The sequence below is a fragment of the Loxodonta africana genome, chromosome 19 (assembly GCF_030014295.1).
Source record: "Loxodonta africana isolate mLoxAfr1 chromosome 19, mLoxAfr1.hap2, whole genome shotgun sequence".
In the NCBI taxonomy this organism is placed as follows: domain Eukaryota; kingdom Metazoa; phylum Chordata; class Mammalia; order Proboscidea; family Elephantidae; genus Loxodonta; species Loxodonta africana.
In genome coordinates, this window is record NC_087360.1 from 71,392,307 (window position 1) to 71,419,834 (window position 27,528).

Genomic DNA, 27,528 nt, shown 5'->3' on the forward strand with positions numbered 1-27,528 from the left:
GCCTCCTCCTGTCGCAGCCCCTCGTAGGCCTAGGTTTTAACTAAAATTCACAGTTCACCACAGCTTTGCTTGAGCTGTAGTTTCCTTCTCGAAGGCCTTACCCCTGTACCACCTGGCAGTTTCCTCCTCTTCCTTCAAGGCCCAGCCCAAAAGTTACCCCTTTCTGAGTGAAGCCTCCTCTTCTTCACAGACACAGGCATTCCTCCTGGCCCTGGAGATGTTACCAAAGCACCCTGTTTATCGCCACATTCTATAATCTGACCAACATGCGTACAGGAGGTCAAAGGTAGGCCAAGTCTTCCCAGGGCTGGGCGAGATTTGATTCCGCAAGGCCTCGCAAACCCAGGCAGTCTGAACCTTAATGCAAACGTGTGGTGGTTCTTCCAAGAGGGGCAACCCATTGCTGTCAAGTTGATTCCGACTCATAGCAACACTATAGGGCAGAGTAGAACTGCCCCCTAGGGTTTCCAAGGAGCGGCTGGTGGATTTGAGACAAGCTCTTAACCACTGTACCATGAGGGCTCCTTCTCAGAGGGAAATGAGAAGGAGGATGTTATCTTTATTTATTTTTGTTTGTTTCATTCAGCAGCAAAAACAAACAAGACATGAATACCTTAAATCGATTGCCATGCCACAACCATTATGTTTTTCTCCCTCTGTTACAATGTGAATCCATTTTTTTTTTCCACCTTTGAAACCCAAATGCCTATTGCAGGACTTACTAGCACGTGTCTGGCAGGTGCTCTGTGGTCCTTGGAATGTCTTATGCCTCTAAGATGTCGGTCACTTAGTCAACGACCTCTAGTGTGTCCAGTAATGGTTGGGTGCTCTGAGGCTTCAGGAGACAACCCTGCCTTTTCAGCTGAACTCAGACCTGGCCATGACACTAAGCCTTTTCAAGCCCAGAGATGGTCAGTATATAGGGTTGCAGTGGAGCATTCAGGCCCCGTTGAGGCCTCGGCCGCTCTCTGGCACCTGCATTCCATGCTCTTCCTTTCTGTGTTCATTTTCAGTTTAAGGTCACTCCTCCTTTCTGCCTGTCCGGGCACCATCATTCTTAGGCAGACCCCTCTCTCTTCGTGAAGACTTCCAGCCACTCCGAACCAGTAAACCAGTCACCATTGAGTTGATTCTGACTCATGGCTATCCCATGTGTGTCAGGGTAGAACTGTGGTCCACAGGGTTTTCAATGGCTGATTTTTTGGAAGTAAATGACCAGGCCTTTCTTTTGAGGTGCCTCTGGGTGAACTGGAGCCCTGGTGACACAGTGGTTAAGAACTTGGTGGCTAACCAATCGGCAGTTTGAATCCACCAGCCACTTCTTGGAAACCCTTATGGAGCAGTTCTGCTCTGTCCTATGGGGGTCTGTCATGGATTGAATTGTTTCCCCTAAAAACATGTGTCAACTTTGTTAGGCCATGGTTCCCAGTAGTGCGTGGTTCTCCTCCATTTCATGATTGTAATTTTATGTTAAAGGAGATTAGGGTGGGGTTGTAACACCCTTACTAAGGTCATGTCCCTGATTCAATGTAAAAGAAGTTTCTCTGGAGTGTGGCCTGCATCACCTTTTATCTTACAAGATATAAAGGGAAAGGGAAGGGAAGCCAGCAGAGATTGGGGACCTCATACCACCAAGAAAGCAGTGCCAGGAACAGAGTGTGTCCTTTGGACCCAGGGTTCCTGCATGGAGAAGCTCCTAGTCCAGGGGAAGATTGATGACAAGAACCTTCCTCCAGAGCTGACAGAGAAAGCCTTCCTCTGGAGCCGACGCCCTGAATTTGGACTTCTAGCCTACTGGACTGCAAGATAATAAATTTCTCTTTGTTGAAGCCATCCACTTGTGATATTTCTGTTAGAGCAGCACTAGATGCCTAAGACAGGGTTGCAATGGATTGGAATCTGAGTGGACTTGAGCCTCCAAGCTCTCGGTTAGCAGCAGAGTGCTTAACACTTTGCAGTACCCATGGGCTCTCCAGCCACACTTAGGCTCTATAAAACATAATTTCTTCTGTTTTACTCTAGTGGCCTTGTGTTTGCATGCCTTATCTCCATGAAAGACCATAAGCTCCTGGACAAGGGGCCTCTTGTCTTCACTTAAGCTCTTCAGAGTACTCAGCATGCTGCTAGGTACACAACAAACACTAAAGAAATCATTTATTGGGGTGGACATTCTGTAAGTTCCAACAGATGCCATTGGGATCCTCTAACCTAGCTGCTCTAAGTGTGGACCAGATCAGCAGCATTGGCACCACCTGGAAGTTTGGCGGAAGTACAGGATCACAGACCCTGCTCCAGACCTACTGAGTCAGCATCTGCATTTTAACAAGATCTACAGCTGACGTGTTCATGTTACAGCTGGAGAAGCCCTGTCCTAAGTGACACTTGTTGCCAAATTCTTCGTCTTCTCTTCCTCCCTTGGTCCACTGTTTTCGCTTCCTCCCATACCTGGTGTCCCCTCCATCCCCTCCCCCATTTTGTATGACTTACAGAATGCCACCAACTCACCTTCACCACGTTTTCCCTGCCGGCTGAGCCTCCAGCACCTACCCTGCTCCTGATACACGGCAGGGCCTTTTGATCTGTGAATAAACACATGCCTTGCCCATCATGCTGCCTCTGAGAGGTGTTTAGCCAGAGAAAGATCTTTTTATTACCTTTTCTATCAACTGGCCCCTAACGGAGCAGAAGTTAGGAAAATTCATTGGCCAACACAAGATGTAGGGTGGGAGTGAATGAAATCTGGGCTCTTGCTTTAGAGGTCCACCTGCTAGAAAGAACTTGGGAATTGTACCCACCTTTAGTTAACCCTAAACCTTTAATTCACTAGCTAAGGCATACTTCACTTTAAGACAATCAAACACAGAAAATCATACTTACAAAGAAGGAATGCCAGGGTGTGCTTTTTAAAAAATCGTTCCTCCACTTAAAACCTTGAAGGTGTCCTTAAGATACCTGTAATATACCCATGGCCATCGAGTTGATTCCAACTTATGGAGACCCTATAAGACAGAGTAGAACTGCTCCATAGTGTGGGTGGATTCGAACTGCTGACCTTTTGGTTAGCAGCCGAGCTCTTTACCACTGCGCCACCAGGGGTCTGTCTTTGAACTAGCAAGCAGTCTTTAAAGTGATTTTTAAAATTACATTTGTTCACATCTTGATAAGAGCATTGGTGTCTTGAAATTCAGGGGAAGCTTATTTTCAGTTTGAGTTGCTGTATTTTTTGTGGAATCCAGGAAGAACAGGTTTGCGACCTGAATTACAGAAAATAGCACCTCGATTCTCCACGCCTTTTTTTTGTAGCAGGATCTGAGCAGTTAAGTCCTGCTGCTGAAGATCAAATTACTTTTTGGCTCACATTTCCTACTTGCAACTTGATTTACAGTGATAATTATTCTTTAGACATTTTAAAAAGCAGTTGTTCATAAAGGAAAAGAAATCTATTGAGCAGTGGCTTCCTGAATGCCAAGGGCCGACAACAATTGGGCCATTTGATTTCTACTCATTTTTCTTAAATCTCTGATTGCTTGCACGAGAACTTTCTTCCCCAATCAATTAGTCTAACATCTCCTATCGATATTTTATTTTTAATGGGTGAGTACTCATTTCATTAAAAATGTAAGTGCATTAGTGCCATGTAAAATGATTCCACTGGGATGGGCTTATTTAAATATTCATGAAGTAAAAATTAATAAATCTGAGCACAGTGTTTGCATTTTAAAAAGTCAAGCTACTGTCAGGTGGCTTCCGTCCCAGATGAAATGTACTAAATTAAAAACCTGGAGCATCATCTTTTTATTGATTTGTCTTTACAACAAAGCAATGCAGCACAAATGTGATGAGAACAGTATTCCAAAACCCAAACCCACTGCTGCTGAGTCGATTCGGACTCATAGTCGACCCTATAGGACAGAGTAGAGCTGCCCATAGGATTTCCAAGGCTGTAAATCTTTACAGAAGCAGACTGCCACATCTTTCTCCTGTGGAGCAGCTGGTGGGTTTGAACCACCAACCTTTTGGTTAGCAGCCAGGGCTTCTAAGAGAACGGTACTGCTCATTGCTTCTTTTAGCTTCTTCCAATTAAAACTTGCTTCTTCTCCTTCATGTCTATCATGCCACCTTCTACCACCTGGATTCTGGCCACTAAATCAGCCTGTCTACAATCAGAAAAGTTAAATGCTGGACCTGCACAATATTTATTGTGATTTTATTCAATCTCTCTCTTTTACCCCAACAAAATAAAGCCAAAGAATCAAGATGGTGTAGAGCAAGAGCTCTCGGTAAACTTTTCCAGTGGCTTCCTCCCCAGTGGAGAACGGACATATTGTCACAGTAGGTAAAGGCTCTTTGTTGTATTTGTGCTCATAAGCACACATGGACTTACCAGCAAATTTGACAAATTCATAGGTTGAGTTAGGAGGTGAAGAAATCCAGCCAGTGCAGGGCATCTCTGTGAAGCTGACGAAGGCTTGAGAATGCCCCTCAGAAGAGACAGGGACTCTGAGGTAGGCAAGGCCTGGCCTCTCCGTGAGCCCCCTCATCTTCAGCCCCACATCACTACCTTTAGCAAAGCTTGTCTGGGTTAGACAGAAAAGGCCTCTTCAAATATGAATGGGTCACCTTGAAGAACGGGACCGAGGGGATGGGATGACATTTTGTAGTCTCCAGCAGTCCTGCTCCCACTTTGTTGTTAGTTCCCATTGAGTTGATTCGGACTTATGGCAACTCCACGTGTGCAGAGCACAACTGCTCCATTGGGTTTTCAAGGCCGTGGCCTTTCAGAAGCAGATGGTCAGGCTGGTCTATCAAGGCGCCTCTGGGTGGGTTTGGCCTGCCAACCTTTCGGCTAGTAGTGGAGTGCTTAACTGGTTACGCCACCTAGGGGTTCCTATTTCTTAGTTTTTGTGCTGCTGAAAGTGAGCACAATAGGGACTCCTACTAGGGATGATTTGTTATAAATGGGGTTATTGAGAAGAACACAGAACCTGGAGTCAGGAGATAGAAGTTCTAAACCCTTATCCATCAGATCTCCAAGTTTTCTTCTGGTTCTAAATCAAACCAAACTTGTAGCTGTTGAGTCGATTCTGACCCATGGTGACCCCATAGGCTCTAGAGTGTAACTGAGCTCCATAGAGTTTTCTTGACCTCAATCTTTACAGAAGCAGATATCCAGGGTTTTCCTCTGCGACACCACTGGGTGGGTTTGAACTGCCAACCTTTTGATTAGCAGCCAAGCACAAACCATTTGCAGCACCTGGGTACCTTCTCCAGGTCTAAAATTATATAGAAGAAGACTAGGTCTTTGCGAGAGAAAACTCAGGGCTGGACCAGCAAATAGGGGATACGAGAGCCACCACACCCCCATGCTATCCCTAAGGGATCCAGATGACATCCTTCCTTTGGAGCCCAAACAGAGCTTCAAAATCTTCTCTACCCAGCACTTCCGACAGCCTCTACAAAATGGTCATAATCAGCCCATGAGTTAAAACCTATTTGCCATCCTGAAAGGGAATTGAACAATAGAGGAGAAAAATTTCATTCTCACTTGGGCAGGTGTTAGGGATTGAATTGTATCCCCCCAAAATCCAGGTCAACATGTCTAGGCCATGATGCCCTGTGTTTGGTGGTTGTCCTCCGTTTTGTGATTTGATATGATTACCCTACATGTTGTAAATCCTAGCCTCTATAATGTTAACAAGGTAGGATTAGAGGCAGTTATGTTAATGAGGCAGGACTTAATCTACAGGATTAGGCTGTATCTTGAGTTAATCTCTTTTGAGAGGAGAGGGACCTCATGCCATCAAGAAAGAAGTGCTGGGAGCAGAGTGTGTCATTTGGACCCTGGGTCCCTGTGCTGAGAAGCTGCTAGTCCAGGAAAAGATTGATGAGAAGGACCTTCCTCCAGAGCTGACAGAGAAAGCCTTCTCCTGGAGCTGACGCCCTGAATTCAGACCTCTAGCCTCCCAGGATGAGAGAGAAAAATTTTCTGTTTGTTAAAGCCATCTACTTGTGGTATTTCTGTTATAGCAGTACTGGATAACTAAGACAGCAGAGCAGGGCAAAGCAGAGCACCAACTGATGATTGCAGGCCTCTGAGAACATCAGACTTTGGAGGATAAACCCCAGGCTTGATGCTGAAAGAGTGAGAAGGTATCAGAACAGCAAAGAAAAGATCCCCAAGTTTGCTTGAAATGGTCCCTGACATCAAGAATGGACGATTCTGTGCTTAGTTCTCCAAAATGTGGCGTTATGTTTGTGATTCTGGTCATACTTTATAAATTAAATTCCTCTTCTGGGTCAAGTAAAGAAAGAAAATACTCAAGTCCATATACACTATTTATTTGATTTTCCTGAAATCTTACGATGTTCAGTTGTTCTATGATAAATGAGGCACATGTGGAATCCATATTTATAGCAGGGAGACAGATGGTGTATAGTCTCTCCCTGCATATGTTCACAAAGGCTGTGAATATACAAAATATACAGAGAATTGAATGTTTAGAGATTAGGTATACAGTATACAGCTGAAAAATCCTTGTGGCGTCTACTCCAGAGCTTCTTAGAGTGTGGTCCACAAACCACCTGCATCAGAATCTTCTGGGGTGTCTATCAAAATTCAGAAGACAAGGGCCTCACTCCAGACCTACTGAATCAATCTCACCCACACCTCCACCAAGACTGATTCTAGGTCTATCGTGTACTATAGGCTGGAAGGGGGATTAGTGAAGGAGTCACTTGATTCAGTTAACACACTTGACTGTTAACTCAAAGTCTGAAGGTTCAAGTCCACCCAGAGGCACCTTGGAAGAAAGACTTGGCAATCTATGTCAGAAAAACCAGCCACTGTAAAACGCTATGGAGCACAGTTCTACTCTGACATACGGGGTCACCGTGAGTCAGATTTGACTTGACTACAAAAGGGCTTGGAGCCCTGGTGGCACAGTGGTTAAGCATTCAGCTGCTAATCAAAGGGTTGGCAGTTCGAATCCACCAGCTGCTCCTAGGAAACCCTATGAGGCAGTTCTACTCCTTCTGATAGGGTCAGTATGAGTTTGGTTAGGGGGCCTTGTGAAACAAAAATGTTATGCTGTGATTCTGGGGAACGTAGGTATCTGCTTGTGGGTTTAAACCTGTATTTTACTGTCAAGTATAAATGCAATTTAGGGTCATCAGTGGTTTTAATATTATCTTTACCCTCCTGTGTCTCTAGCAGCTATTATGGTTTTAATTACGTTTGTATCGTGGTTCTTAGTTCTTCCTCTTGGATTTGCAGCACATTGTATTTAGCTATGGTGAAGCTCCCTGGAAGCATCCTTTATTATACCTGGACTAGCTTCTTTTTCCAAGTCAATTACGGTCTCTTTGCAGCTTTCAGCCTGTGACCTTGACACAATTAAATGCTCTGGATTTCCTGAAACAATAATTAAACAAGCGAAGAATGAGCTACAGTAAAAATGAACGATGGCAACATTGCGTATTTCTACCCTTCTCTTTCCACCTGGAGGCAGCCCACAAATTTAAGTTAATAAGATTAAAGGGAAATACAGTGAATCTCTTTACCACTGCAGAAAAGCAGGTCCCTTGGAGGTCTAAATTATGGCACTTGTTTAGTTACACTAAAGTCACCACCTTAAAGGTACAGGTAGTAATTATGTAATACACCATAAGTGATGGAAACTGAAGGAAGACTCAGAAGTTCAATGTACTACTAAAGGGCTAAACCTGGCCAGGGATCTGAGCGCAGAGCCCTAATTTGTAGACTTGGACGTTGGCTGTATTGATAAAGGACGGAGAGACCAGACAGCCTTCCAGCATCAGCTCAGGACCAAAGAGCAAAAGGCAGCAGCTCTCTGAGCAATTACCTGGGCCATCCTGCACAAAGGAGCCGGGCTGATAGCTGGCACACAAAGCAGTCAGAGGCCTCAGGATTGAAAATGCTATGGTGGGCCCTTGAAGATGCTGGTTGTCCAGTGTTTAATGGGGTTTAAAGCTGTTTTCTCCTGGATAGTTTATTTTCCCTCAGCAGAGACATCTTGGGTACTATCCTTTGAGAAAAGAAAGAGCTGATGTCAACACTCCCGTCGATGGAGGAATCTTGTAGATTCTATTACACTTTGAGTTGTTACACGCCATCCTCAAGGAAGAGTTTATCACGTCTCTTCTGTAGCATTAAGGAGTTAGCAGGTACAGATAACTTGCTTGGGGGTGGGAGTGATGCTGGGAGAAAGCTGTGTAGCTAAAGATGCTGAGGCCCCTGCTTTCTTAGGAGTGCCTTGGTGTACAATAAAGATTTGATAAGGCTGCAGGTGCTGCTTCAAGCTAGGTAGATGTCAGATATGGGAAAGGAGCCCAGCAGACCCAGCCTGATACCTGGGAGAGGAGTACTGTAGAGATACTTGGTAGAAGATAAGATTTACTGAGCACCAGCTGTGTGCCAGTTACTGTATAACAGTTTTTTAATACTATTACTACTTGTACTACTACTAATAATAAATAAGCACCTGATTGGATACATTATCTCATGTAATTGCCAAAGAAGCTCATGAGGTTCACATGTTTTCGCCATTTTATAGACAAGGTTTACCAAGTTAAGTTACTTGGTCAAGGGCGTATGGCTGGTCTTGGTGGACTGATTCCAGAAGACCTGTTTTAACCCCTACCCTACATGTCCCCTAATGTCCCCAGGTGGTGTAAACAGTTTGCACTCCACTACTAAGCTAAAGATTGGCTCTTCGAACCTACCAACTGATGCTGTGGAAGAAGGGCCTGGCAATCTGCTGTCTGTAAAGATTACAGCCAAGAAAACCTTACGGAGCAGTTCTACTCTGTAACACATGGGGTTACCAAGAGACAGAATGCTGTTTGTGAGTGGATAATGCCATTTAAGACTCAAAATAGCTGTTTGGTGGGTGGTATTATCACCCCCTCCCTGTTTTATAGTTGAGGAAACAGAGGCCTAAAGGGTTTGGGTGAGGTGTTGCCCTCAGTGACACCTAATTAGGAAGGCACCAGGACTCACAGTCAGATCTGATACCACAGTCCATACTTTGAACAGATAATGGTGGGAGGCTGGGAGGTTGACTTGCAGTTGTTGCAAACCACAAACAGTAGCTGAGACCTGTGTGGGCCTAACCTGACACAGGTCCTTGCCCGGTGCCACCCAGCCTGGCTCTCACATTACCCAGGTTGTGGAGACAGGACTCTCCTGGCTGAAACCAAAGGATAAATTTGTCTGGAACATAATTGAGGGACAAAATGTGTGGCTCAGACAACAACAGATGGTCAAGACGGGCAGAAGACACCCATGTGAGTCAAAGTGCTTGGGGAAGGCTTCCTGGAGGAAGAGGATTTGAGAAAGGTAGAAGATAAGGATAGAATTTAAATAAACAATTATTTAGCCAATACCTCCAAATGTTCTCAACATGCTAGTCATGATAGAGAAGACTGAAGAAACATGAAATACACCCTCTAGACTTAAATGGTTTCAAGTCTGGTTGGTGAAATAGTGCATACAGGAAACGGCAATGATCAATACTCGCCAATATTCAATGAAGGGCTAAATGGTGCTCCATTAGCTCCAAGTGCTAATTCAGAAGGCAGACAGATCAGGAAGGGCTAGGATGCTTAGGAAACCATCTTGCAGGAAGTGGGACTTGAGGTGTGCCTTGGAGGATGCGGGGTGAATGGAGGGTCTAATACCAGTAAATGTGTGGAATGGGAGTGAACAAGGCGTTTACATGGGAGGGGGAGCAGTAAGGCTGGTGAACCTCAGTGGCATCCTCCAGGTTTGGGGGCTGGGGTAAACTGAGTCCCTCAAAGCTACCCAAATAATTTGCAATTAAGGTTGCTCCTCTATGAGTTAAACTATAAAACTTGAATATGGTGGAACAAGTCAAGAGATGCAATGTCATCTAAGAGAGAATGCCTCCAGCCCTGCAGCCCTCAGTACTAACCAGGACTCCTTAGAAATGTTTCCCTAGAGAAGGAATATGACCATCAGAAAAAGGGATGGTCAGCCACAGAGCCAGGAACATGACAGGGTGAGTGTCACTGAGCCCACCTCAGCACTATCTAGGGAGACAGCATCACAACTCAGGTGGTCCACTCCTGGTGGCTTAGGTATTTCTCATTTTTTTAATCCCGGTAGCCTTTATGAGCATGGCTAAGGTGGGTCCTTCCCTGAGAGAAGCCTCTATTACCTGACAAATGAGGTGTCAAACCCACATCATGTTGAGCCCAGACAGTGCAAAATTGCCCCCACAAGGCCAGCCTGTGGGGACCTGTTTGTGAGCTAGCTGACTCCCCTGTATGGCTCTCCCTCAGGGCTGCCTCATGTACTTCACTGGTCCCACCCAGGGCTACCTTGTGTACCTCACTTGTCCCACACAGGGCTGCCTCGTGTACCTCACTGGTGGAGCTGACAACTCCAGGTGTCATACCTAGCTCTTACCTGCATGAGTGCCTCTGGCAACTCTGTGTGACTCCTTAAGTTAGTTTCCATTTAAACGTCAATAAATATATTCTTGATGCTTCTCAAAAATTGTCACTGCCAGAGAGAAAGGAGCATTAAGCTGGGGGCCCCTTCTCTGGCTCCAGCAGCTGAATGAGCACAGCCACTGGCATCAGGAGCGCCCTGTCAACAGGGAGCGAATTCTCCTTCACCACCATCATGGGGTGCTACTCGTCATTCTCTGTCTATCTTTAACTGAGCCCTGGGTCTGGCAACTGTCAGTGAGTCACCAGCCTCCCCTGCCTTGCACATGAAATGGACAAGATTGTGGGACCGGCTACCGCAGAGACGTGAAAATTCCAGGCTGTGGTTATCTGACCTGACATTGACCCCAATGGGGAGACAGTTTTGTTTCCTTGGTGGTTAGTTTTGTGTCAGGAAATACTGCTGTTGTATGACAGGCCGGTCCTCCCGGGAAGAGCAGAGCTGTCACTGTCAATGTTTAAGGTAAATAGCCCCAGGAATCCTGAATGGGAACAGCTGCCTGACAAAGAGGAGGTGGGTTCGGAGGGCCCTTCTCTCTGTCTTGTGGAAGAACCATGCCCACAGCATCAGAGGGAAGGCCTGGTCCTTGTGGCCTCGTCAATGCTAAGTTCTCCTCAGTGGAAGGAAGCCAGGAGCCATCTCAGGGCGGATAATTCAGCCCGACATCTCAGCAGCTCCTGACATTTAGTGGAGGAGAGCAGAAATTGGGAATTTTAAAGCAGGAGGGGAGAAAATAATTGTGTGTATGTGTGCACATGCATGGAGCTCTGGTGGAACAGTGGTTAAGGGCTCGGTGGCTAACCAAAAGGTTGGCAGTTCGAATGCACCAGTCACTCCTTGGAAACTAGATGGGGCAGTTCTCTCTGTATGAGTGAGAATCGACTCGACGGCAATAGGTTTGGTTTTGGTTTCGGTGCACATGCATTGGATCTGGGGAGCGGTTAGGATAAAGAAGGCTAAATGGTTTCCTCTGAAGGTTGAAGCTGGTTGGGGTTTAAAGAGCGCCTAGGTAACACCCATTTTCTCCACCTGAATTGAAGATCCATAGACAGAAAGATGCAGGCAGTCAACCATTGCAGAGCCACATGTCAGCCCTATTACAAATAAGCTGACTAGAGAGTGTCGTTTTGGATCTGCAGCCGAAGGCTGTGCTAACACTTCACGTCTGAAATGACTGCATGGACCTAACCAGTGCCAGGCAAGGCTGGAGCAGGGCAGGCTGTCCACACAGGGCTGGTCCTCTGAGCAGGGCGGGAGCCCAGAATGGATCTACTCTGCCTACAGCCAGATGTGGGACAAGAGAGAACCAGGAAGGGGCTGAGCCATGCAGGCCCAGATTCCTTTCCCAAAACCAAATAATTGACTCTCCTGGGACTGAAGGGTGGAGACAGGCCAGGGCGTTACTCTAAAAAAGTTTCCTCCTCATGGAAGCACAAACTCAAGGAAACAGTTCTGCTACCCCTTAACAAGCCCCAGGCCAACGTAGAGCAACAACTAGAGTCTACAGTCATTGCTCTGTAAGGCCAGCCCTCTTCTGGGACTGATCCAAACGGGCTAGAACTTAGGTGTCTCTCTGAGTGTCCTGTGGACTTCCAAGACGTGCATCAGTGGTATTGCTGTCACAAGACTTAGTGCTTCAGGCCTGAGGGGGACTATGCATTGTGATGGTGCACTGTGAGTAATGGAGTCAGAGAAAGAGAAGTGCCTGTGCAGGTAAAAAGGGCACCCCACCCCGCCCCTGCCCCCTTCCTTTTGTGTTTCTTGAGCGTTGGACTTGCCTCTGGGTGGGAATGTAAGCTTCTTGAGAGCAGGATGTGAGCAGGGGCCTTCTCAGAGCTATGCTTGCTCCTCTTCAGTGCACTCATTGCTCGTTCAGTGATCCGGTCGCCAACCGCCAGCATCCTGACCAAGAACTTGCAGATCGAAGAATAACTTGGGCTGTTCCTAACAATCTTGACCTTGAAGACTACAAGATCCATTAGTACACCATAGTTGGAAGGCCATCCCCTGTCCAATTTCCTACCCTCTTGAAAAATTCCCTCAACGATCCCTTTTAGGTAGTTGCTGTCTTACTTCTCTGGTGCTGTTGTAACAAAAATACCACAGGTGGGTGACTTTAAAGAACAAACCTTCATTTGCTCACAGTTTAGGGGGCTGGAAGTCTGCGTTTAGGGCCCCAGCTCTATGGGAAGGCACTCTCTCTGTTGGCTCTGGAGATCGTTGTCTCAGCTTCTATAGCCCTGAGGTCCCTCAGTTCCTTGGTGGTCCTCACATGTGCTTCTGCTCGCTTACCTCTGTGTCTATCAAAAATACATAAATCAATAACCAAACCCACTGCTATTGAGTCAATTCCAACTCATAGGAACCCATTAGGACAGAGAAGAACTGCCCCATGGGGTTTCCAAGGTTGTAATCTTTATGGAAGCACATTGCCACATCTTTCTCCCGAGGAGTGGCTGGTGGGTTCGAACTGCCAACCTTTCATTGAGCAGCCAAGCACTTAACCACAGTGCCACCAGGGCTCAGGCAGTGACTGTGTTTAAGACAACCCCTATACTGATATGGCCTGATTAACGTAACAAAGAAAACCCTATTCTTAAACGGGATTACATCCACAGGTATAGAGGTGAGGACTCCAACATGCATTTTTTGGGGACACAATTCAATCCCTAACAGTTGCTTACATAGTTTCTGTTTACCAAAACCTCCTTTAGTAACTCACTGAATCCCATATTAGTTTTTAGAGTGTAATTTTTGGTTTTTGGGTAATCTAAGTTTAAAAAAAAAAAAAAAAAATTTTTTTTTTTTTAAATTACTGGAAATTTTGTGGCAGGATTGTGTTTAACTTAAACTTAACTGATGTTTTATTCATTCTTTTAAAATGCTGGGGATGTTATATATTACCTCTGTTCATATATTAAAAGACTCTTGTTGCTAAGCCACTGTGTCGGGATTAATTTGACACAGGACAAGGCGAGTAGAACAGGGTTGAATACTCAGATGTTGGATGGGTTTGCAGCAAGAAGCTAGGTCAAGAACACAAAAGATCAGCTCCAGGTCACTAAGCCATGGGCAAAGAAGAGTAGACGTCAGAGTTGGGAGGGGTTTCCCATGAGGGCCCAGAGTTAAGAATAGAAGACAATCGGGGAAAATGCAGAGCAGAGATGCCTCAAACATGAAATGAGTCCTTTCCACTTATCTAGGCTACAGGGTAATTTTTAGTATTGAATTTTCTGTGCAAGATGCTGGTGTCAAGATCCAGGCATCCTGCTGTCTGGGGACGGACATACCCAAGGGCCTTGCAGCATCAGACAGAATAATTCTGAATGTAATAGTCCTTACCTGAAAAGCCCTTACGCCTATTTAAGACATTAATTACTTTTTTTGCAAGGTGCTTCCATGTTTTTTTTTTTTTTTTCCATGTACATAAAAATGATAGTAAAATATTACATGGGGGTAGAACACCAAGAACATAGATGGGATAGAAACTAGGGTTATTGGCATTCGAATCATGGAAAGTTTAGTGTAATAGTATTGAATCTTATTTTCCAGCCATCATCTCAGACACTGTGATGATATACACAAAGATTGGAAGGCTCTTGCTGCAAATATTCATACAGATCTGAGAAAATTCTGCTCTCTCCCTGATTGCAGTAGGCGAGGTTGATCTGGCTCCTTTGTGTGGGTTTGGAGGGCATACAGGTGACAGACAAGAGTATGACTTTAAGAAATAAGGCTGCCTGCAAGTCCAGGTTATTTCTGGACTCCCAAGGCTTGAACATTAACCAGAGCAAAATAAATATATACATGAAAATCGTACTTGTGAATTGCCACTATTTCCATCTCTCTCTCTTTGCCCTTTAATATAGTTGAAATACCCCAGTTTGAGCTTGAGAATAAGACTGTTTGTGGATGAAATCCAATTGTATGGGCATTACAGTGTTCATAAATCCTCAGAATTTAGTCCCCTGCAATTTTCCCAGATTGAAATCAAATACTCATACTCCTCTTGCCTGGTTCTCAGATTCCAAGTCAGCGGCATCCGCCATTGCACACAGCCTGTCGGTGACATTTCTTGGCCGAGGTTATCACACTTTAAGGACTGTGTGAATATGCTGGGCTTATCTAATCAGGTTTCCTTGACACTGGTTTTATTGCCTTCAAATCTCACTGGCTGATCAAGTGACTGAACTGTTTAGTGAACTGTAAGAAAAGAGAAATTCTTTGCAAATGCTTGCCCTTGTTTTAAACCCATTCTTCCTCAAGATAAAGGAGCTTTGCCGCATGGGTTGGGCTACACTCATCTTGGCTGATGACTTAGAAAGCTGGCCCTATTGCTCTCTCTCTACTTTTAGCAAACATTCCTGAATGGGGTAGGTGTTTGGACAAAACCCAAAAAAACCAAACCTGTTGCCGTTGAGTCAATTCCAACTTTTAGCAACCTTATAGAACAGAGTATAACCGTCCCACAGGGTTTCCAAGGAGCAGCTGGTGAATTCAAACTGCTGACCTTTTGGTTAGCAGCCAAGCTCTTAACCACTGCACCACCAGGGCTCTGGTGTTTAGACAAGATGACTCCTAAGGTTCTTCCAATTCTAAGCTTTATAGATTCTAAAATCGAATTGTCACAGCATTTAGCAAATTCCTCCCTGCTCCCTCCCGCTAAAATAGGCATTCAATAAACTTTGGTAGGAAAAATGAATCAATGGAAGAATGACGAATGAATAAATAAATGAACAATGGCCAAATTGTTCAGTGGCTATGTTCTCAAGTCCCCTTCTCAGTTCTTCTCTGGAAAACCATTTTCTTTGGGTAAAATCTCTTGCAAAAAGTACTCCAGATGCCCACTCTGATATGCCATAGTTCCAAACTTATCTACTCTTGGGTTCCTCACCACATGGAGTTGTAACTAATACCCTTCAAAACAAATGGGGTGAGTGAAGGACCAGAGGTAGAAGAAGGATATCAGGTAAATTATATCTCAAAATCATGCTAACTACAGAAGCTAGTATTTTATGGAGCTTTGCAGTTTACAAGGTACACTCATATACTAGTGTTTCAAACCTTCCAGCATCTCTGTGGGGTATCATGACCCCTATTTCACAAATAGCTAAACTGAGGCTCAGAGATGCTGAATCACTAGTAAGTAGCAGAGCTGGGACTTGAATGCGTCTCATCCTTCTCTAAAAGCTGTGTTCTTTCAGTTTCCACACAGCCTCCTCCCTAAAGTGGTCACCATGTGGACTGCAGAACTGGAACCCAAACTCACCACAAGTGAGTAAGGCTGACGGGCCAGTGAGGTCTGCAGGCACCAAGGAGAACAGCCTGGCTTGCAAACCCCGAACTGGTCTCACTCTCACCCCTCGGAGAGGAACAGGTACAGCTGGGATGAGGGCATGAAATGAGTTTGCACTGAAGGTGTTCCTTCCACATTATAAAATATACTCAAAACCAGGTGCCGTCAAATGGATTCCGACTCATAGCGACCCTACAGGACAGAATAGAACTGCCCCATAGAGTTTCCAAGGAGCACCTGGTGGATTTGAACTGCCGATCTTTTGGTTAGTAACCGCAGCACTTAACCACTACGCCACTAGGGCTTCCATAAAATATACAGAACCTCTCAATCCTCCCTGCCTCCCCTTAAACCTTTTATACTCAGGGATCTTTCCAAGACATTGCCCTCAACATTTAATCTTCTGAATACCAGCCTCTAGCACTTCTCCCACAGACCTGTAGATGGTCTTTCAAGAAAATTCTTCTATAGTTTGACTTTGAATCCAGCATCCTTGGCATGAAATCACAATTTGCAAGTATCATAAGGAGCACCCCACCTGATGAAATTCGCATATACCGTTCTCACTTTGGATGTGAGATTAATCTCTTCAAGGTCCCATTAAGTGCAGAGATAGCCATGTATCTTCCCGTTTTATGGTTGCAAAAGTTACTACATCAAACCATCTGCCAGCTTTCCCTGAGCAAAATGATCCATCTGTATAATTAACATAGACCACAGTCCTGCCAAGACCGGGAAAGTTAGGCACTGCCTGTTGCTATCATTAGCACCTTGCAGGATCACAAAAGAGGCTCCTCCATTCTGATTTTCAACACCAAGTCATCCAGCCATGGAGTTCCCAGTGTTCTTGGCAGTCCTGCAAGTGTGCTGCTAGTTAAACTCCCCAAATTGTTACTTCCAGACAGTGGTTGGCCCAGGTGCCAAGGGCAGTCCATGCACACGCTGCCTACTGTCCATCTGCCCTTGAGCTGCATGCTTCTGCTCTGGAGCAGTGAATCTTGGGTCCCCAGGTCTGGGAGTGTGCTTCCCAAACAACCACCGGCTGCAGACGCGGAGAGGCAGTGAAGCACAGTGGTTAGGGTCACAGGCTCCAAACCAGCGGCTTGGGTTTCAATCCTGGCTCCACCATGAGTGAGTCCCATGACTCTGGGAAAGCCTCTTAATCTCTCAGTACCTCAGTTTCCTCATTTGTTAAATGGAAATAGCAATAGTATACCCACTCCTCATGTGGCTGGGATTAAATAGTTTCTAACATGTAAAAGCACTTAAAGCAGCACCTGAAACAAGGTAAAATCTTAATATGGCTAGTTACTGCTGCTCTCTACCACCTGGTGTCTGTCAGCTTGTCATACTTTCATGGCTTGCATGTTGCTATAATGCTCGAAGCTATGCCAGCAGTATTTCAAATTCCTGCAGGACCATCCATGGTGGACAGGTTTCAGCAGCCCTCCCAGACTAAGACAGACTAGGAAGAAAGGCCCAGTGATCTACTTCCAAAAATTAGCCAATGAAAACCCTATAGAACACAAAAGAACATTGTTTGATATAGTGCTAGAAGATGAGCCCCGAGGTCGGAAGTTGCTCAAAATATACAACGGCTGCAACAATGGACTCAAACATGTCAAGAATCATGAAGACGGTGCAGGACCAGGCAACGTTTCATTTTGTTGTACGTGGGGTCTCCATGAGTTGGAGCTGACTGGATGGCAAGTAACAACAGCTACCATTCTTAATGTTATTAATATGCCCCTTGATTTACAGAGCAATTCCCCAAAATGCTCATCTTCAAAAATTTCCTGGCAGCACCTGGTCAAAATCCACAGTCTGAGCGCTCAAGGGCAATCATGTAAAGTGACAATCCTTGGCCTTCCCAACTTCTTCTGTAGTTCTTTAGAGGTAGAAACAACTTGGAGTCAAGAGTGGTAAGTCTCCCGTTGCCAGAGTTGTTGAATCATTTAATTCTATAGCTATTATTTGAAGGACACTTAAAATTCATGGAAGACTTTGTCTCACATTACATAACTCTGCTGCCATGGCTCTACTCTCCTGCCATATTGGTTGATTTCTGACTTCTCACGAATGGTGATGCTCACATGCTTTTGCACATGAATTTTTCCCTTTATGGGATGGTCTTTGTGAGATATTTAGACCTTCCCCCTTCTCTGTAAATCCTTGCCTGGCTCACCCTTCTAGACCTTCAGGTATCAGCTTAGGTTCCGCCTCCTCTAGTACCTTGCCTACTGGTCTCAGGCAGCCTGTATTAGGGCCTCTTTCCTGTGTTCCCCAGCACCTTGTACTCATCCCTGACACACTCACTTCATACTGCATGGCTTGTTTTTCTCTGTTAGATTCTAAGTTCCTCAAGGCTGAAGGCTATGTTGTTTCTTGTGGTCTCTCTGGTTCTTGGCACAATTTTTGGCATTTAAGGGTATCCAGAAAATAAATGAGCCACCAATTGAGGGAGAGAGAATGTGCTAGAGAGAGGACTTGGGGCGAGGAAGCAGTCGTTATGACAGAAATTTGGAGAAGGCTTCACAGCAGAGATGATACTTGAACTGGGTCTTGAAAGATGAGGATTTTTATTTTTTTTTTAATAATTTTTATTGAGCTTTAAGTGAACGTTTACAAGTTAAGTCAGTCTGTCACATATAAGTTTATATACACCTTACTCTGTTCTCCCACTTGCTCTCCCCCTAATGAGTCAGCCGTTCCAGTCTCTCCTTTCGTGACAATTTTGCCAGCTTCCAACTCTCTCTATCCTCCCATCCCCCCTCCAGACAGGAGATGCCAACACAGTCTCAAGTGTCCACCTGATACAAGTAGCTCACTCTTTATCAGCATCTCTCTCCTACTCACTGTCCAGTCCCTTCCATGTCTGATGAGTTGTCTTTGGGAATGGTTCCTGTCCTGGGCCAACAGAAGGTTTGGGGACCATGACCGCTGGGATTCCTCTAGTCTCAGTCAGACCATTAAGTATGGCCTTTTTGTGAGAATTTGGGGTCTGCATCCCACTGATCTCCTGCTCCCTCAGGGGTTCTCTATTGTGCTCCCTGTCAGGGCAGTCATCGGTTGTGGCCAGGCACCATCTAGTTCTTCTGGTCTCAGGATGATGATGTAAGTCTCTAGTTCATGTGGCCCTTTCTGTCTCTTGGGCTCATAGTTATCGTGTGACCTTGGTGTTCTTCATTCTCCTTTGCACCAGGTGGGTTGAGACCAATTGATGCATCTTAGATGGTCGCTTGTTAGCATTTAAGACCGCAGACGCCACACTTCAAAGTGGGATGCAGAATGTGTTCTTAATAGAATTTATTTTGCCAATTGACTTAGAAGTTCGCTTAGGCCATAGTCCCCAAACCCCCGCCCTTGCTCCACTGACCTTTGAAGCATTCAGTTTATCCCGGAAACTTCTTTGCTTTTGGTCCAGTCCAGTTGAGCTGACCTTCCGTGTATTGAGTATTGTCCTTCCCTTTACCTAAAGTAGTTCTTATCTACTAAGTAATCAGTAAATAACCCTGTCCCACCCTCCCTCCCTCCCCCCTCGTAACCACAAAAGTATGTGTTGTAACCACAAAAGTATGTGTTCTTCTCAGTTTATACTATTTCTCAAGATCTTATAATAGTGGTCTTATACAATATTTGTCCCTTTGCCTCTGACTAATTTCACTCAGCATAATGCCTTCCAGGTTCCTCCATGTCATGAAATGTTTCACAGATTCGTCACTGTTCTTTATCGATGCGTAGTATTCCATTGTGTGAATATACCACAATTTATTTATCCATTCATCAGTTGATGGACACCTTGGTTGCTTCCAGCTTTTTGCTATTGTAAACAGAGCTGCAATAAACATGGGTGTGCATATATCTGTTCATGTGAAGTCTCTTCTTGAGAGATGAGGATGTTTTTGACAAACACAAGGAGGGAGAGAGCAAGCGTCATCAGGTCGTGGGACAAACAGGAGCCAAGACACAGAGACTTGGAGAGCTGCTGTAGCTAAAACCTGGGGTACAGAGTAATGGAAGGAGGTAAACGAGGGGCACTGGGTTAGAAAGAAATGCTCATTTAGGGAGGTAGATGGCAAAAGATGTTCTGCACCAGGAAGAGGTTGGGCCTTATTCTGCCGAAACCTGGAGTCTATTTTAAGCAAGATGGTGTTGTCCAAAGAGTTCCCATATAATAGCAAGAAGCAGGAAGTGCCTGATAGGCTGGCATCAGTGCAGAAAATAGATATTTTTGCTGATATATACACAGAATATCTCTGAAAAAATGTAGTCTAGAACCTGGTTACAACAGTTAGCTCTTCAGAGGAAACTTTTGTGACTGGTCAGAGCTGGAAAGAAGACTTAATTTTTGCTGTATTCGTCTTGTACCACTTCAACTTTCTCCACGTGTTTGTGCTATCTTTTCTAAAAGACTACATGTTTTGAATAGATCATAAAAAAAACTCTCTAAAAATAAGGAAAGAAAGGAAGCACATAGGAAAGAAAGAAAGAAGTCACATGCCACCACAGGAGTGACTTATCCCATGAAGACTGGTCAGGAAGGCGGGCTAGGAGGCTGTGGGGACCATGCAGGCAAGAGAGAGTTATCACCCACCCAGGGCTCTCTTTCCCAGATATCCAAGCCCGTGGTGCACAGCCTTAAGTCTGGGCTTCTCCTTTTTACCTCCCAGATGGAAATTCTCAATGATAAATTCTCTTATTTCATACTATGACCCCAACCTCAAATTTTTAAAAAGTCAAATTCATCCTTAATCGTAGTCAAAGAGTTGGGTTTTGTTCCTCTATTGACCTCTACCCTTGGCTTCCTGTTAAGTCGGCTTCCTCCACACTCAAACCTGCCCCCAGTGTCCCAGTTGCCTCTCGTCAGCTGACATTACTGAGGCTTTGTGTGCTGCCGGGCACCCCAGGAAACTACAGGGTGCACTGGAAGGAGGAAGAAGGGGTTGTTCCCCTCTCAGAGAGCTGCTCTGAGGTATGAACAGAGAGAAAGAGGCTGTTCTCCCCGCCTCTCCAGCTGCTGCTCTGCTTTCAAGACTTGGAGGCTGAAGAGAAGGAAGAAGCCCCAGGTCATGTTTGAAGTACAAGTTGAGGCACAGCAGGACAAAGCAAATCGGCAGAGAACCCTACCTGGGCTTTGGGAATCCCAAATGATGGCTTTGGGATTATGAAGGACACACAGTTTTAGATTCCCAATGAGAGCAATTTCTACAGAAATTGCAATATTTTTCTACAGGCATCTATAATTTAAAGTACTGGTTGTTGTTGGGTGCCATCGAGTTGATTCCTACTCATAGCAACCCCATGTGACAGAGCAGAACTGCCCCATTGGGTTTCCAAGGCCATAATCTTCACTGGAGCAGATCACCAGGTCTTTTCTCCCACGGAGCAGCTGGGTGTGTTTGAACTGCTGACCTTTTGGTTAGCAGCCAAACTCTTAACCGTTGCACCACCTCAGTTTAGGAAAACCCAGTAACAAAAGCGTGGACTTAGAAACTGGATGTTAAAAGTGTACTGAGTACAAATTTAATCCAGGTTTTTATAATCGGGATTTCAGGAACACTTCTCTGGCAGTATCTGGTTGATCTTGAGCAAAAACCTTCCCCCATCTGGGCTTAGATTTTTCCTTTATATCCCCAAGACACATTTCCACTCTCTCCTTCATTCCAGCAGCGTGTGTTAACATTCTGAAATGTTTCTTGATTTATCCATTGATGCCTTGTTACCTTCCTTGTTGTTGCTGTTGTTAGCTGTCGTTGACTCTGACTCATAGTGATTCCACGTACACAGAACAAAACACTGCCGAGTCCTGTACATGATCTTTGGGATGATTGAGTCCATTGTTGAGCTCATTGCTATGACTATTGTGCCAGTCCATCTAACCAAGTGTCTTCCTGGTGCTCTACTTCACCAAACATGATGTCCTCCTCTAGTTATCCCTCCTAATGACATGCCCAAAGCAAGCAAGTTGGACAGTGTTCTGTTGTGATCCATAAGGTTTTCTCTGACTAATTTTCGGAAGTAGATTTCCAGGTCTTTCTTCCTAGTCTGTCTTAGTCTGGAAGCTCTGCTGACACCTGTTCACCAGGGGTGACTCCGCTGGTATTGGAAATACTGGTGACATAGCTTCCAGCATCACAGCAACACATAAGCCACCACAGTATGACAAACTGACAGACGAGTGGTGGGTTCTCTTCCTTACACTGAGAGTTATCCTAGCGTACATTCAGCATCCTTTCTCGAGATGCTTCACCTAAGAGGCTGATGTCAGGAAAGGATGAGTGTAACTAAGGCACTTGATGCTAAATCACCCAGGGCTTTAGACTTCCAAATATTGGGATGGGTGGAGGGCAGGTTTTACTTTGTCCTGAGAGCATATCCAGCACTGGCCATCACGTGACTGAAGCTGGGGAGGTGTCTCAGGTGGGGGCACTTTAGATGGCATTGAGAAGCTCCTCTCATCCATGCATTAGCTGATACGAAAATCAGGCTTCTGATACCGCCACCAAATCGACATTTGTGCCTGTTAGTTCTTCCAAAGCTTCTGTTGATGGAAGCACAACTCTTGCTAGCTAACAAGGATCCGAAAGTGGTTTGAAATAACTTGAATATAAACTTTTTCAAGGCATTCAACCTTTTAGGAGATCCAGCAAATAGTAACTATCATTAAAATTAATTGTGCCGAACACACTCTTACAATTTAAACAGAATTGTCAGCTTTGTGTAATAAAAGGTGAAAATTATGTGCCACTCAAGGAATAAATTTAACCCGATTATTTGACTCAAAAGGAAATTAAAGACTGAACATCAGTGCACTTACTTTTGAATATACTTTTCCACTGTTCCACGCTTTCACTTGGAGTCATTTATATCTGAGCTGTGCTTCTTGAAAGCAGGAGATATAAGTTTGCTATCTCTGGTGGCCTTTATATCACCAAAGCACGGAACATTTCTTGGATAGAACGCTGCATTCTTGTGACAATAGCTGATCTATTGCAGTGGTGCCAAGATTTGTTCTCTCTCAGGCTGTTTTGCACTCTTAATTTAATTCTCGGTGACTTGAGTGACCAAAATAGCAAATATTTAGAATACTGCTCTCCTGGCTTCTCCTGCCTAGGCCTGTCTCCTCACACCCCGACTCTAGCAGACCTCTACAGTAGGGTGGCCAGATACAACTCAAGACTGGGCCACCTGTATTTTTACTTCCTGAATCTGGCAACCCTACTCCAGGGCCCTTCTAGCTTTCTCAGACCTCCTTCCTGCACAGACCTCTCCACCTCTGCCCAGCCCTCTTCTTTCTGTCTTCATCCCTCTCCTCACTTCAGCCTTTCGGATTCCACAGGAGCTCTGCAGTGAGCTCCACCTGAGCTCTTGCTCGCCTGTTCTCCTCTCTGCCCCCGCCCACACTCACCCACCCTGAAATGCTGAGTTTATGTACAGGTGGTCCCTACTATAGGGACATGTCTGTAGCCTTGAACAGCCAGGCTTCCCTCTCACTCTTTGGGTTCAAGTTTTTACCAAATATTTCCCATATCTGTCATGTCCATGTTCTCAGCTCTTCGCTGAGTATGGCAAAAGGAATTCGCCCTAGCCCTATGCCTTCTTTTATTCATGATGATGAATAACCAAGCACGTAGATTCTGGAAATCTAATTGTGCTACAAGGAGAGAGAATTAAAAGGTTGTCATCTGGGGGTGGGCTCCTAATGTCCACGAACTTAGTGTGATAATCATGGTTCCGATACTATACCCGAACCATCTGTGTGTCTACAAGACCATCTGGACAGAGGGGATATGGATTCTGCTCTCTTATGACCTGTGACTGTTTCATTAAATGAGTTGGACTCAATAGAGTGAAGAAAGCAGCTGTATTGTTTTCTCATTGCTAAACCGGACACTTCTTTGCTCTGGTATAAAATCTCAGGCAGGTTCTACGGAATTAACAAATAACCTAATTTTTCAGGTAATAGAAAAGTCCAGTCCAATCCGATATCAAAACTCCAGTTGGCCACCTACGATGCTCCACTGGTTCCACCCCATCAGGAGCAAGGGAGAATGAAGAAAACCAAAGACACAAGAGAAAGATTAGTCCAAAAGACTAATGGGCTACGACTACTGCAGCCTCCAACAGAATGAGTCCAGCACAACTGGATGGGGCCTGGCTACCACCGCTGACTGCTCTGGCAGGGATCACAATGGAGGGTCCCGGACAGAGCTGGAGAAAAACCCAAAATTCCAACTCACAAAAAAAGACCAGATTTACTGGCCTGACAGAGACTGGAGAAGCCCTGAGAGTATGGCCCTCCCCCCACCCCCACCCAGACACTCTTTTAGCTCACTACTGAAGTCACTCCTGAGGTTTGCCCTTTAGCCAAAGATTGGACAGGCTCATAAAACAAGACTAAGTGGGCACACCAGCCCAGGGGCAAAGATGAGAAGACTGGAGGGGACAGGAAAGCTGCTAATGGGGAACCCAAAGTTGAGAAGGGGAGAGAGTTGACTTATCACGGGGTTGGCAATCAATGTCACAAAATAATATGTGCATTAATTGTTTGATGAGAAACTAATATGCTCTGTAAACTTTTATCTAAAGTACACTAAAAAACGAAAACAAAAAAAACCCCAATTGGTCATACAATTCAAACTTCTTTCTTCCCACTGGGCTGGGCCTGATAAGAGATTGGGAACCTATAGTCACTAGGAAGTCAGAATTGACTTCATCACTATTTTAACTCCTCATCCCCCACTTCTTAGTCTGGCTCTGGCTTCCTCACAACTGGATAAGGGTGGAAGAAAGGAAGAGAAGGTGCAAGACAGGGCTCACCTGGTTGTTACCATTGCAGTCTGGTGTCAGGCTGATTCCTTCTCCTGTGTAGCACTTTCGAGACTCCTTTGGGGTCTTCTCTCTGCCACCTAACTCCCCATTAAGGGGATCTCCAACCTACAGTTTTGTTAAAGTAGGCAAAGCCTCCTCCAGCTGGGTGCTTACCTTTCCAAGCCCGGACTTTGAGTGGTATACCCTCTGCCAGGTACCCTTTGCCCCTCCAGCCTGTCTCTCCACTCTGCTTCCTACCAAGGGTAGCTCCAACTACGATCTTTTCCTTAGGCTTTGTAAATGGAAGTCAGACACCAGTCTCTGCACCCAACCAATTCCAGTGACACAGGGCAAGCTCTCTGAGGGGTCTGCGAAGTCTCCCTTGCTTTTCTTAAGGTGAGGGGGAAATACCCACTCCACTTTCCCATGCCAGGGTAGAGGTGGGGGAGTGTGTAAGGGGTAGTGGGAATGCCCAGCCACTACCAACTCTCTTCAAACGAATCCTTGCCACTGGCCTCTTCAACCTCTTAATGAATTCCTAGCCTCATCTTTTAAACTCTTGAGGTAGGTGGCAGAACAAGCTTTGGATCACCTCCTTGTTGGTCCTACGTGGATGATCTAACACCCCCTGGAGGTTATTCTGAGCTTTGGGGCCTTACCCAAATTTCAGTACAGGAAGAGTACTGTTTTAATATTCCATTACAGTTACTACTTATGAAACTGCCATGAAGATAAGACAGTATTAAGTCATTTTTAGTTGGAGAGCTTCTAGAAATCTAATTGTGCTAAAATCTAGACTCTTTTTATTCCCAAGTTTATTTCTCAGGAGAGAGAGAAAGCAACAAATGGCATATTGCTCTGAGCCCAGTGTGAGTTTGGACGGGAACAGTGGGCAGAATCAAATGAGTTCCCTAGATTTTCAGTGCGAAATGAAGTGTGCATTTCAAATGTACTTAGCCACAGTGAGACACTAAAGGGGAATATAGGATAGGAGGATCTCTAAAAAATAGAATTATAACCTCAAATGCTCTAATGAAAAAGAAAAGGGGCAGGACTCTCGGGAAAGCTATGTGGTTGTACAGAGCATTCTGTTCAATGGGTGTTACAAGGACATGAACATAAGCTAGAAGGAGAAGCCCACAACCAGAGACACACGGACATGAGTAGCTTGGGCTCACAAGGAAAGTTAAGGCCCAAGATGAGCTGAAGCTTGTGAAACATAGTGAGGACAGCACTCTGTTTTGTGTAAATAACTCTACGAAGTGTTGGGCTCTGTTCAAAGCGCTTAAATATTTTAACTTGTTTAGTCGTTGCGGTAACTAGGTACTGAGCTCTAGTGGCACAGTGGTTAAGTGTTCGGCTGCTAACCAAAAGGTTGGCAGTTTGAATCCACCAGTGGCTCTTCGGAAACCCTACGGGGCAGCTCTACTCTGTCCTGTAGGGTCACTATAAGTCGGGATCCACTTGATGGCAATTTTTTTTTTTTAAACTGTCCCTGGACTCCCTAGCTGATGCAAACAGTTAATATGCTCAGCTGCTAACAGAAAGGTTGGAAGCTCAAGTCCATCCAGAGAGGGTAATTGAAAGAAAGGCCTGGTGATCTACTTCCAAAAAATTCAGCCACTGACAACTGTAGGGAGCCCAGTTCTACTCCAACACACATGGAGTCGTCATGAGTCGGAGTTGACACCATGGCAACTGGTTTGGTTATTGTTATCTCAACTGTACAGGTGGGGAAACAGGGGCACAGAAAGTAAAAGTAACTTTCAAAAAGTCTAGTAAGTGGCAAAGTCAGAAATCAAGCCTGGGCACCGAGGCTCCATAGACTGCCCCTGACCACCGCCACACTCCCTCTCTTAGTTCATTCGTTTTGAGTTCTACCAGGAGTTCTGATCCTTTGAGAAGGTGGGTTATGTTTTGTTTATCTTTCTAATCCTAGCTCTGAGCTCCATGCCTGGCACACAGCAGACACTTAGTGTTCGTTGACTGAACTGAACGAGTATAACAGAAGTAGAAGGAGACTCCTCCTAGGTCTTATTCTGGCTGAAGGCCCCAGATCAAGGAAGCTGGATGGCAACCACCCTCCATATTCTAAAGAGGTAGACCAGCCCCGTTCACCTTGAATTTAGACAGAGGAGGCCACTCGGACGCAGTAACCACCTGTGCATATGAGGAGGAGACAGGCTTTTTGGAGACAATAAATGAGATTTCTTCGGAGGAAATGCAGAGGACTAGTGATAGTACTCTGGCCCTTTCCCTCTCCTAACTGTGGGAGAGGAGAGCAGAGAAGAGTAGGGAAGAGAAGGGGAGAGGAAGGGAGGAGTGTTTCTGGAGAACTTGCAATGTTTAACGTGCTCAGCTGCTAACCAGAAGGATGGAGGTTCAAGTCTACCCAGAGGCACGTGGGAAGAAAGGCCTGGTGACCTACAGCTATTGAAAACTGTACTGTACGTAGCACAGTTCTGCTCTGACACACATGGGGTCACCATGAGTTGGAGTCAACTCGACAGCGACTAGTTTTTATATCTGCAGTGACGGAGAGCGTTACACAGCTTGGACAACTACTGCCAGCAGGCCCACAGGCCTCTTTCCCTGCCCCGGCCCTGGAGGAACCAGAAAGGTGGGGAGCGGGGGAGAGGGCGTGGTTGAAAGGAATGGCCAGTCTAATCTGAACTGTTGGGGAGGAGGAAGAGTTGCAGAAGAGAAGTTTTCACTCAGCGAGAGCGAAGTTTTGATTTGGATTATACTAGAATTTCTAATACCTCAGAGTAACCAGAGCACTGTAAGATCCTCTCAAGATGTCCCCAAGGCATGGGGAAGGGCAAGCGGTTGACTGGGTTTGAAAGCCGTGGTGAAACACAAAGCTATTTCCTGATTTCACCCTCCCAAACCCAGCCTGTTCAGTAACCGGTTACGCAAGGAAGTG